The sequence below is a fragment of the Polyodon spathula genome, chromosome 35 (assembly GCF_017654505.1).
Source record: "Polyodon spathula isolate WHYD16114869_AA chromosome 35, ASM1765450v1, whole genome shotgun sequence".
NCBI classification, from domain to species: Eukaryota; Metazoa; Chordata; class Actinopteri; order Acipenseriformes; family Polyodontidae; genus Polyodon; species Polyodon spathula.
In genome coordinates, this window is record NC_054568.1 from 1,160,928 (window position 1) to 1,173,614 (window position 12,687).

Genomic DNA, 12,687 nt, shown 5'->3' on the forward strand with positions numbered 1-12,687 from the left:
CCATCTCGTTTTGGGCCTTCTGTGCCCTCTTTTCCCATCGGCCATGCCTTACATGACAACTTTTTCTAGTTGATTGCCCCTTGTAATATGCCCGAAGTAGACCAGTTTCTGCCTTATAATTGTTCCATCCAGAGGTATCGGATTTCCCACTTGCTGAAGAATTTCTACGTTGGATCCCCTTTCGGTCCACGGGACTCTGAGCATTCTCCTCCAGCACCACGTTTCGAATGCCTGGGTTTTCCTTCTTAGAGTCTTGGTTGTCGTCCAACTCTCGCTCGCGTAGGTTGCTACTGGGTGAACTAGGGATCTCACTAGCCTCGCTTTTGTCTGTGTGGATATATTTTTGTCCTTCCAGAGTTTCGTCAAGCCTGACATGACTTGTCTCCCCTTAGCCAACCGTCTGGTGATCTCGGGTTTGATATCGCCATTGTCCGTTAACACTGAGCCGAGGAATTCGAATTGTGCCACCCTTTCGACCCTTTCGCCTTCTATTCTCAAATCGACGTCAGGCACTGTGGACATGAATACAGTTTTCTTCATATTCAGAAGACCTTTCTTAGCGCTTTCTCTGTGCAAGACTGTTAAAGCTTTCTCCAGGTCTTCGATGTTGTCTGCTCGCAGGGTAGTGCTATCTGCATAGCGGAGATTGTTTATTTTCGCCAATCCTTACTCCTAAGTCCAGACCCTCTAAGGATTGTCTGATGATTTCTTCCGCATATAGATTGAACAGGGCCGGAGACAGGACACAGCCCTGTCTGACAACTTTGCCGATTTTGAATTTCTCTGTTACCAGGTCTGATGTCCTTATAGTCGCTTCCTGGTCTCTGTAAAGCTCGCTTAGTAGACCGACCAGAAGCGCCTGGGCTCCCATCCTCTTCAAGATTTCCCAGCGGAGTGCCCAGTCTACACAATCAAATGCTTTGGCATAATCAATGAAGCACATATGAACTTTTCCATTTCTTTCTTTGCTGGTTTCAATGATCCACCTCATGTTGCAAATGTGGTCCCTCGTGCCTCTGTTTTTCCTAAACCCTGCTTGCTTGTCAGGTAGCTGAGTATTCACAAAGTTATCTAGTCTCTTTAAGATGATCTTCAGCAGTATTTTTCTCACGTGGCAGAACAGAGAGATTGTCCTGTAATTCTCACATGCTCTAAGATCTCCCTTCTTCGGTATCAGAATGTATACTGACATTTTCCAGTCTTGAGGCCACTGTGTAGCTCTGAATACTTTCTTGCAAAGTTTGGTCAGGGCCGTTGTTCCTTCATCACCAAGGTTCTTCCATATCTCTATGGGGAGATTATTCCAGGAGTTTTGTTGTTCGCCGTTTCTCTGAGTGCTTGTATGACTTCTGACCTTAATATTTTGGGCTCGTCGCCTTCATTCTTGTTTATAGTTCCCGGGTAAGGCATCCCTTCTTCCTTCTTATAGAGTCCAGTCATGTACTCCTTCCACCTACTCGCAATGTCGTACTATTCCGTCAGTGTTGTGTCATCTTTATCTTTGATGACTTTACTTCTCGGTGCAAATTTTCCTCTGGTGTTTTTGACAACAGAGTATATGCCCCTTGTATTTCCTTTCTTTCTTCTTCTAATTCAAAGCACATGCCCGCATAGTAGGCTTCCTTATCTCTCCTTGCGAGTTTCTGGAACAGGTTGCTTAGTCTTCTGTATTCTGCATGATTTGCTTCATTTTCAGGTTTCCCTTTCACCATTCTTCTTTTCACGGGGACTTCTATCTCCTCTTCCGAGAGCCACGGTGATTTGGGTTTTCTCTTCTTCTTGGGGATGTTCTTTTCTGCTGCGTCCGTCACAGTTTTCTTCATTTCTTCCCAGAGTTCTTCGGGTTCTTTCTCATCAAACTCCATATTGAAGAATCTATTTCTGACTTTGGCCTTGAAGTTTTCCAGGATAGAGGTTGTGTAGTATTTCAGTACCATTCCGGCCTTCTTCATTTTCCTCAATCTAACGTTAAGTTTTGCTATCAGAAGTTGTGATCTGAGCCGCAGTCCGCACCGGGTCTAGTTTTCACGCATGATATCGCGCTTTTCCACCTGTTTTGAAACATGACATAGTCTATCTTGTTTTTATACTCTCCGCTCGGCACAGTCCAGGTAGATAGCCTTCTTGCGTGTTGCTTGAACCAAGTGTTCATGATCATCAAGTTGTTTCCTGCGCAGAATTCGATCAGTGCTTCTCTTTCATTTCGTTCGCCAAGCACGAACTTCCCGGTCACACCGGCTGCCGGTTTAACGCCAACCTTGGCGTTCAGATCACCGAGGATGATCAGTATATCTCTTTTAGGGGTCGCATTGATGAGTGACTGTAGTTGTGCATAGAACTTTACTGCCTTGTCGTTGTCAGAACTGGATGTCGGGGCGTACACTTGTATGATCGTTGCATTTACCGGTTTACCCTGAATCCTGAGCAATATCATTCTTACGTTGTAGGGGTTATACCCCATTACCGCCTTCGATGTTTCCTTGCTGCACATGAATGCAACTCCTCCTTCTCTTTTCGTTTTGTTTCCCAAGAAGTAGATTGTGGTGTCACCTGAGTTGAAATAGCAGTTTCCAGTCCATCTTGTCTCGGCAAGCCCTAAAAGATCCACTCCTATCCTATCTATCTCGTCTTTCAGGATTTCAAGCGTTCCTATTTCTATCGTCCTTGTGTTCCACGTCCCTATAGTTTTCGGGTTTCTTGTTTCAGGCCATTGTGTGGCCGATTTCTTATTCTGGTAGCCCAGCTTCCATTTGCTTTCTTCCTGTGTCTCAGTCTCGCAGGGTCCTTGTGGCTTTGTCTATGAAACATCATTCGGGATCGCGGGGATCATAGGAGTTCTGCGAATGGGTGCCTAGCTCTTCCCGAGTAGCTCTTTGAGACTCTATCGGCCTGGAGGTTCCACCATATCGTTAGTTTTTGTTTGCATGTCTGTCATTCGGTTTTCCTGGAAAGGTACGTCCAGAGTGGTTTGCCATTGCCTGCTCCGGGACCTTCTACGTTAGCCACTCACTGGAATTGCCTCCAGCGAGTGTTTCACCCTCTCACCATGGTGAGGTGTAGATAGGAATTTAAGAGGGTATATATATATATATATATAAAGATTTAGCATTTAAATGTTGAAAAATTGCTAAATGTCTCAACATTTATATATTGAGTGGAACAGTTGTTCCTCTACAAGTTAGAAAAACTTGACGGAACTACTGAGACTCTCTATATGGCATCAAATTTTGCTGTTTTGACCATGTTGCAGCGGCAACACTAAATAACTTAGAAGTACCATTCCACATTACACCGCAGGGTTGTGGGTTCAATTCCAGGTGTTTGACACTGTTTGAAAAAGGTACTTTATTTTTATACTTTTACTGTATGTGTGAAAAAGTATAAACACACGGAATATTTTTTTTTAAATGTGCAGTGCCGTTGCTCTATTTAAAATGCACCCTCTAATGCGTCATTGTTTTAAGTCTGTCATTTAAGCGGTTTTTGTTTATTTCTGTGCTAGTGTCGCAAGTCGCATAGTTTAAATCACAGATGGGCAACTTTAATGTAGCAGAAGGCTACATTACAAACGGGCACATTTCTTATATAAAATGGTATGTTAGTGTCAGCTTCAACAACATTACTGGGGAGTTGATTCCAGACTCTCACAATTCTCTGTGTAAAAAAGTGCCTCCTATTTTCTGTTCTGAATGCCCCTTTGTCTAATCTCCATTTGTGACCCCTGGTCCTTGTTTCTTTTTTCAGGCTGTAAAAGTCCCTTGGGTCGACACTGTCAATACCTTTTAGAATTTTGAATGCTTGACGTAGTCTTCTTTGTTCAAGACTGAACAGATTCAATTCTTTTAGCCTGTCTGCATATGACATTCCTTTTAAGCCCGGGATAACTCTGGTTGCTCTTCTTTGCACTCTTTCTAGAGCAGCAATATCTTTTTTATAGCGAGGTGACCAGAACTGAACACAATATTCAAGATGAGGTCTTACTAGTGCATTGTACAGTTTTAACATTACTTCCCATGATTTAAATTCAACACTTTTCACAATGTATCCGAGCATCTTGTTAGCCTTTTTTATAGCTTCCCCACATTGTCTAGATGAAGACATTTCTGAGTCAACAAAAACTCCTAGGTCTTTTTCATAGATTCCTTCTCCAATTTCAATATCTCCCATATGATATTTATAATGTACATTTTTATTTCCTGCGTGCAGTACCTTACACTTTTCTCTATTAAATGTTATTTGCTATGTGTCTGCCCAGTTTTGAATCTTGTCTAGATCATTTTGAATGACCTTTGCTGCTACAACAGTGTTTGCCACTCCTCCTACTTTTGTGTCGTCTGCAAATTTAACAAGTTTGCTTACTATACCAGAATCTAAATCATTAATGTAGATTAGGAATAGCAGAGGACCTAATACTGATCCCTGTGGTACACCACTGGTTACCACACTCCATTCTGAGGTTTTTCCTCTAATAAGTACTTTCTGTTTTCTACATGTTAACCACTCCCTAATCCATGTACATGTGTTTCCTTGAATCCCAACTGCGTTCAGTTTGAGAATTAATCTTTTGTGCGGGACTTTGTCAAAACAACATTGTTATATCAATGCCAATAATCATGCTTTTCCCCCACTATTACAATGTTCATGTACTACTATTAAGCACTGGCATGCAGCTGGACCTTTTTAACCATTCATAACGTTGTATACTTTTGGACCTATGCAAACATCAATACCTATCAAAATATATTCTTTCCTTCACTGAAGGATGTACATTTGCAACCAAAACAATCACATGTTCGCACTTTCAACACTGTCAAAAACTCTCATATGATGCTATTTTACTTTCAAATCTTTTCTCATTACTATTAGGTTACTTATTACTCTCCTCTCATCTGTCTGTTTACCATATGCATTCCCTAATCTCTTTCCCTCACATTATTAATGATGTCTCCAAGTACAAAAAGTGGTACCTATAACAAAAGCACGTTGGCAATGTAAAAAAACACAAAGAAGTGTAAAAAACTGAACTTTTCCAGATTTAACTTAAATATTGTAGTTTCCCCCAATTTATATAATCTGTGAAAAACATTTAAATAAGTGTTTAAATGTGTACTTTCAGATCTATAACAAAAACACATTGGCAGTGTAAAAAAAATGCACAGCCGTTTAAAGGGGTGATATCAAACACAAAAGCACAAGTTAGGAGAAGCAATTGGGGCAACCTTGTCAAGCACCAAGCAAACAGGCACAATTGGGAAGGTGCTGGGACCCCAAGAATCACACAATTCTTGCTTCTAACTTGGCTTCTTTTTTTGATCACTCCACTTTACATTCAGATGCTTTTTGGACAATTTCAACTGGATTCTGACCATTCCTTGGCAGCGCAAAACTCACATCTACAACATAAACCTTGACAATGCGCAACCAAACATGTAAAAACACCCCAGCCCTGGATCTGCAAAGCCTGCCACATGAACTGTCAATTCCCATACTCTTACCTTGCATTTTCATCATCCTTTGTACTGGTTCATATTATTGGACATCTTCATTCTTGGAAATATTGCTTCTTGCTCTTTCACCTATTCTTCTATAGATGGATGGGATGTATGTATGTGTGTTGTGTTGTCTGAGAGTCTTCACCAAGTCTACTTGTTTGTCTTTACCTGTCTCTGCCTGTAGAACCTGGAAGGATAACCAAGAACCAACTGTCGAATTTAACACACTGGACTCAACCAGAAAAGTAGTTCAGAAACCAGGCAAGACATTCCTTAGTAAAACCAATGTCATTCAGTTTATTTAAAAGAATAAAATGATCGACAGTGTCAAATGCCTTAGCTAAGTCTATGAAAACAGCTGCACAAACTTTTTATTGTCGAGGGCAGTTATTATATTCAATACTTTCAAGGTAGCATTAATACACCCATGTCCAGAACAAAAACCAGACGTGTATCTGAAAGAATATTATTAGTGTCTGATAAAAGATAAAACTGCAACCACAGAGCGCCAGCTATCCTGAGGGAAACTTTGGAGCGAACCAGCTGTCAGCTGCTCTTTCGCCCCTATACTCAGGTCAGATGACCAATTTGCACTTCAGGACCACTACGGGCCTCCATCAACGTTTCCTCTGGCTTCGCCCTGCTCAGGCATAGTTCACCGTCTTTCGGGTCCTAGCGCATGCACTCATGCTCCACCTCTCCAACGCTGCGGGTGAGATGGGCCAGGGGCAGCGGGATCCCACCTCAGGCAGCACGAACTGGCCCTCACTTTGCGCTACAGGGTTTCGGAAGAGCCCTCTGACTCGCACGCGCGCGTTAGACTCCTTGGTCTGTGTTTCAAGACGGGCCGGATGGGTAACTGACATCGCCGACGACCCCTGGCCCCCTGGCGTGAACGCACCCTGCTCAGCGAAGCGACGCAGTCAGACCTCGCTGAGGACAGTCCGGCCCAGTCAACAGTCACGCTGGGAGAAAAGGGGTCCCGGTGCTCCCCTGGAGGGGAGCGGGCATGGCAGCAGTCATGTCCCTCGGCCCCAGAAAGCGGTGATTCGCGGCAGAGGGGATGTAACACTCAGACTAGAGCCACCTTCCACCCTGGGCCGTTTCAAGCCGAACCAGAGTCGGTCACGGAGCACCACCTTGGAGGGAATCCACCATCCTGGGACGGCCAACCGCTCAACCCACCGAGTTGAACCCTCCAGGCAGATTGCACAGAACCCATCTGCTTACCTCTTGACGGTTTCACACCCTCTTGAACTCTTCAAAGTTCTTTTCAACTTTCCCTCACGGCATTTGTTGGCTATCGGTCTCATGCCGATATTTAGCCACAGAGTTTACCAACTGCTTGGGCTGCTTTCACAAACAACCTGACTCCAGGAAGACCTGACCCGGGCACAAAGAATGACGCCACCAGCCTCACACCATCCTTGGGGTGAGCCTCCATCACAAGGACTTGGGCCTCCAATCTACGCCAGGGATTCATTCTTCTGTACGTGACATTTCGTTGCTGGGCTCTTCCCTGTTCACTCGCTGTTACTCCTTCTCTTAGTAGTATGCTTAAATTCAGCGGGCTGACTTGTCTGATCTGATGCCGGCCCCCTTCTTCCCGTACCCCGACCGAGGGAGAGAACGGGGACAAGACAGAGAGGGAGCACGCATCGGCGTCCGCCACACGGCCCGCTACACCCCGGTCCCGTGACAGGAAGGACGTGCCATGCAGTTCCAGAGGCCCGACAGCAGTGTGTGTTCAGGGGTATGGCGAGTGAGAGAGACCGTGGAAGTGGCGAGAGGGGCACATTCGAGAGGGTGGCCACATGCCTCCACTGACAGCCAGCGGAGCCTCCCTTAACCACCCCAAGGTCCCGGGCAGCGACGAGACTTTTCGCCACTGCACATGGCAAGCTCACTGTAGCAGGTTCCTCCAGGTCTGCTATTAGGGGGACGAAGGGGATTGGAGTCCCCTACGACAGCCCTAGTTTCTGATTTCAGAAGAGCATCACAAAAAACAGGTACACTAAACACATTTGTTTAAACAATTTGTATGGCTGTGTTTGCAATAAAAGTGAGAGCAGTATCTAGTATTTACCAGAATTAACCACTCATCTCACTTAAGATGTTATGCAACCAGCCAAATGTGTTTTTTTTTTTTTTTTTTTTTTTTTTTTTTTTTGGTGTTTTTTAAGTATACATTTGTATAGTAATAAAAAGCCACCAGTTGCGAAAAATGAAGTGCTGCTGCTGTATTTGAAGAACAGGGAGCAATGCGTGATTTCTTCTTGTTTGGGTTTGTTAATCTGCTTCCAGCATTATACAGACATTTAAAAGACAGTATTCCGGTCAAATCAATAGTTTGTTATTAATTGCTCGTCATCCATTATATCCAAAGGATTTTCTCTCTGCAAGTTATTCTGCTAAGTGTGGCTCTGTCCTCTTCAATTTCCAAAAGCACTTCCATACCGTTTGTTCGATTTAAGGGGCCTCAATAGGACATTTAATTATTTTAACTTAGTTATCCCCTGAAGTTTTATCCAACGGTTAACTAACTTAAGGGAAATACTTAAATACAAATATTACATAAGTAAAACATTTGGGAAATCTAGGGGGGAATTTCACATAACGTGTTATACAACCAGGCACTCGCCTTTATGTCACAGTTCAAATCTTCAAATCTGCAGCGTTATTTCACTACAAACCATGTCCGCATTGACAAAGAATTTCCAAAAGATTCTGCACTTCTGTCTTTAAAAGTTAGCACTAGAACCACCACGATAGTCATGCGTTATATGTGCTAATTTACGTTTAAATATGGTGTTTCTGCTATGCAAATGTTAACTATTTTGTTCATGAACACATCGTTTGAGTTTTATCTGAAAGTTTGTATTTCTTTTTCATATCGGAGTTGATTAAAATGTACTCGTCAAAATGACTGATGTCGGTAAAAAGCAAAAGAATAAACAGACGCAAATGTTGACCAAATTTGCCAAACAATCTGAGACCGCGACGCTAGCCTACCCCCTACAAGTGGCCTGGAACATCGCCTGTGCAAGTTGAGTTTGTGAAAACTTGCCTCAGGGATGTTATTGCTATCCCATGTCCAAACAACAATCAACTGCAAAGCAAACTTCAGAGCTGCAGCTCTCACATCACACGATAGAACGCATCCATCTCAGATCTAAATAGTGACACTGAACTACAGCTGCATTCAGAACAGTGTGCGTAGTAAAGCATGCCAGTCACACTGAGTACAGATCCTGCCTGTATGTGGTATAAGAAAATAAACAAGTTAGCTACACACCCAAACAAGAAACAAAAACAAAACTGTGCTTTTATATATAGTGAAAATGTATTTGTTTGGATATCAATATTACATATGTACTGGAAAAAATAAAGGTCAGCTTCATTTAATGGTGTGTGTGATAGTAATTGTAATAAAAAATTACCAGTGGAATGCTAAATGAAGCACTTTTTAAAGTTGGTGGCTTTTTGTCACTGTACATGTTATTTCCTTGGCTCTTGGTCTGTGAAAGGTTAGCCACCCCTGCTCTAGTAGTTAGAACCTTTCTTTGACACTGTGGTTGAACCTTTTTAGGTGCCTCTAAGAACCTTTTTACAGGGGTTCTATATTCTCTATTGCTTTTCTACTTTCTTTTTCGTCATGTAAGTGTAACAGGGTGGATTTCTTTATATTTCTAAGCACGTTTGTTTTGAATTTTCAATTATAAATATTTATATTACTTTGCACTTTACTTTATTATTTGTTCATTTACGTTTTATGATTTATAATTTAGCACCTTATTTCTGTGTATGGGTGTCGTTCCTCTCTCCTTTTAAGATGAATCAGCAGTAGGTGTGTTGTGGGAAAAGCCTGTTCTCCAGACTGTGTGGTAGTCCTCAGTAATTGGGTGATTTTAGCAATGTGTGTCGTAACTTCCTTTATTCTTTCTTTTAAAAGCTGGCCGGGAAAAGATTCCGTGGTCCCCTTTGTGTTTTAGACTCGCCCTGGTTGTCACGGTTGGAGTGGATGGCTGCAGAGAATCAACTGAGTGATTAAGAGGCATTTATTTTGTCAGTATCAAGTCAAACAAAGAAAATGTGCCTATTTCAGGTCTAATTGTAACTGCGCTTAAAAAGTAAACAGCAGGTTGTTTGAACCGAGGTAGCTGTGCTTGATTGTACCTGTAGTGCTGATTTAACCTGGGTACAACTGACACAGGAATACTTTTTTGTCTGCGATGACTTTCCATGTTTGTTTTCTGAAAGCTGTTGTTTCTTTTACGTTCTGTTCAGCAGCCCCTGTTTTCGCCTTTTGATTAATGTGTGATTCTGAAGCTAAATAGTGATCAAACGGATTTTCTTTAAGTCACAACAAGTGCAATGCCTCCATCTCCATGCAGTTTCTTTAAGAAATGTCTTGTCAAAATCCTCAGCCGAAATATTGTTTTGCTTTGTTGTCCATTTTTTGTATTTTATGTCCAATAAAAACTAGATTTTAGCAAACCTAATTCAAAACAATGCAGCACTGACTGCCCACCTGCTGCGTACAGTACAGCAGGTCACAGAAAAACCAACGCAGACTGATAGGCTCATTAAAACACTGTTTTTTTAAATATATTTATCTACGTTTTTGTTTTTGCCTAAGTGCAATGCACACAGAAAGAAGGAATAAAAAAAGCCTATCTACAGAGGAAAGATAAGTAGTCTCCGTCGCTTGCATTGTGCACAAGTTCATTTAAATGAGGTTTCTTTCCTCCCCGCACCAACGTGTCCTGATTTTTCACTCAAGTGACCCACTTTTTCGCTCTTGCTATCTGGTCACCCTAGGTGCAGGTGGAACCAGCAGGTATTCTCCCTCTGCTGGTGGAGATGGTAGCGCCAAGCAGTCCTCCCACAGCGGTGCAGGTGGAACCAGCAGGTATTTTCCCTCTGCTGGTGGAGGTGTGAGCGGCACGTAGTCCTCCCACGGTGGTGGATGTGGAACCAGCAGGTATTCTCCCTCTGCTGGTGGAGATGGGAGCGCCAAGCAGTCCTCCCACAGCGGTGCAGGTGGAACCAGCAGGTATTCTCCCTCTGTTGGTGGAGGTGTGAGCGGCACGTAGTCCTCCCACGGTGGTGGATGTGGAACCAGCAGGTATTCTCCCTCTACTGGTGGAGATGGTAGCGCCAAGCAGTCCTCCCACAGCAGTGCAGGTGGAACCAGCAGGTATTCTCCCTCTGTTGGTGGAGGTGTGAGCGGCACGTAGTCCTCCCACGGTGGTGGATGTGGAACCAGCAGGTATTCTCCCTCTGCTGGTGGAGATGGGAGCGCCAAGCAGTCCTCCCACAGCGGTGGAGGTGGAACCAGCAGGTATTCTGCCTCCGCTGGTGGAGGTGTGAGTGGCACGTAACGATGCATTTTAATACGGAGTCACCCACGAGCAGCTCCTCGCTCCTAATTTCATCCGTTACACAGTTCTCTGTGCTCAGTACTTGATATCTATTGGATAAGTCTATCTCATTTGTAATAGTATCTTGACCACTCGGCCTTCCCTTCCTGTTTTTTCTAACAGTCACTCAATCCCTACTTATTTCAAGTCCCTCAACACAATAAGACAGGTATATTATTTATACAACCTGAATGGAGTAGCAAATATATAAACAGTTGATGTCCTAACTTACTTTATTTCCTGTGTGTGGTGGTTTGTTAGTTCTTCTTACATACAAAGCTTAACATGACCAACGGTATAATAGTCCAATCAATTATACATTTTTATACTAATATTGCTAATCAGTTTTTAAAGCAGTTGTTTGATGCATTTGTAAAGAATTGTTCCCTTCAATTTTAATTTTTTCTATTATTATTCCACATCATTGCATATATACAGACTCCACGTAAGTAAACACAACATTAAAATACACTGTCTATTTATTAATGAGAAGTCTATGTATAAGTGTATACATACACTGTATTAATGAGAAGTCTGTATAAGTGTATACATACACTGTATTAATGAAGTCTATGTATAAGTGTATACATACACTGTCTATGTGACAATGAAAAGTTACTTTATAATGTATTTAAAATGTTTGCTTTAATTACATACGAAATTATGTTGCAAAACAAAGTTTGGTTCGCAAAAAAAATAGCAAACCTAAAACTGGACACAGAGACATCTACAATGAAAAAGGACGTGCTTTCCATTGAATATGGTAACAAATATAGTTTTAATCAGCCTCCAGTGAAAAAACTAAGAAAACTAAAACAAAAAACTATGTTTTTGAGTGACAGTGATTTGGTTTTTTGCCAAAAAAGAGGTGACTTTGTCAGGTAAGGCTGCCACTGCGCTCTTACCTGACCCATGTTCTGACGACGGGCTTTCGAGAACGCAGTGCTTAACTGCTCGACTGCTTGCCGAGGGGTTCACATCAGACAACAAGGTAGTCAACACCACTGTGTCAGGGCACGTAGTGGGTATTCAATCGTTCTCTGGAACAGCCTGTGGTGTAGATATCCCGTTAGAAGTTTGAAGATTAGCTGTCGGATTGTGATTAAAATCTTCAAAACTTCAGTCGTCGCAATGACTGTTGACTGTTTAATCTCTTTCCACTTTTTAACAGAATTGAAAGGTGTGAGTATGTGTGTGCTTGAAAAAGTACAGAAGAAATACATTGCCTCACTTCAGATATGGTTTCTATTCTAATTGTTGCGATAGCTTTGGTAATTCACATATAAATCTAAGACAACATGAAAAAATCTGTGGTTTTAGTCACAGAGGGCAGTGACTGTTGTACTAGACCTCTAAAATCAGTGGTCTCAATCCTGGGATCCTGGGGCCCAAGAGTTAGCCAGCTTTGTTGGAAACAACCCAAAACAAGTTCGAGCTGAGCAATCTCAGTTAGTAAATGAACATGTCAATTAAACTAAAAAATTGGTTAATCAGAAGTTTTTAACTGTTCTTCAGCTTATAAGAAGTTGGCGATTTTAAAATGTTTACAACTTTACACATAGCTTGAAATCTCCAACTCTTTCAAATCACTGAACAGCTTTGATTACACCCACTATGTAACACAATTTTTGTTCCTGGGTAGTAAGTGTTATTTCCTAATTGCTTATGCCTCAAAAGTATAGAAAATGGCTATTATTCCCCACAAACTTTGCTTTTGTGACCAGGACAGTGATATTTTGAAATATCACTATTTCCAATGAGAAAACAGGAGC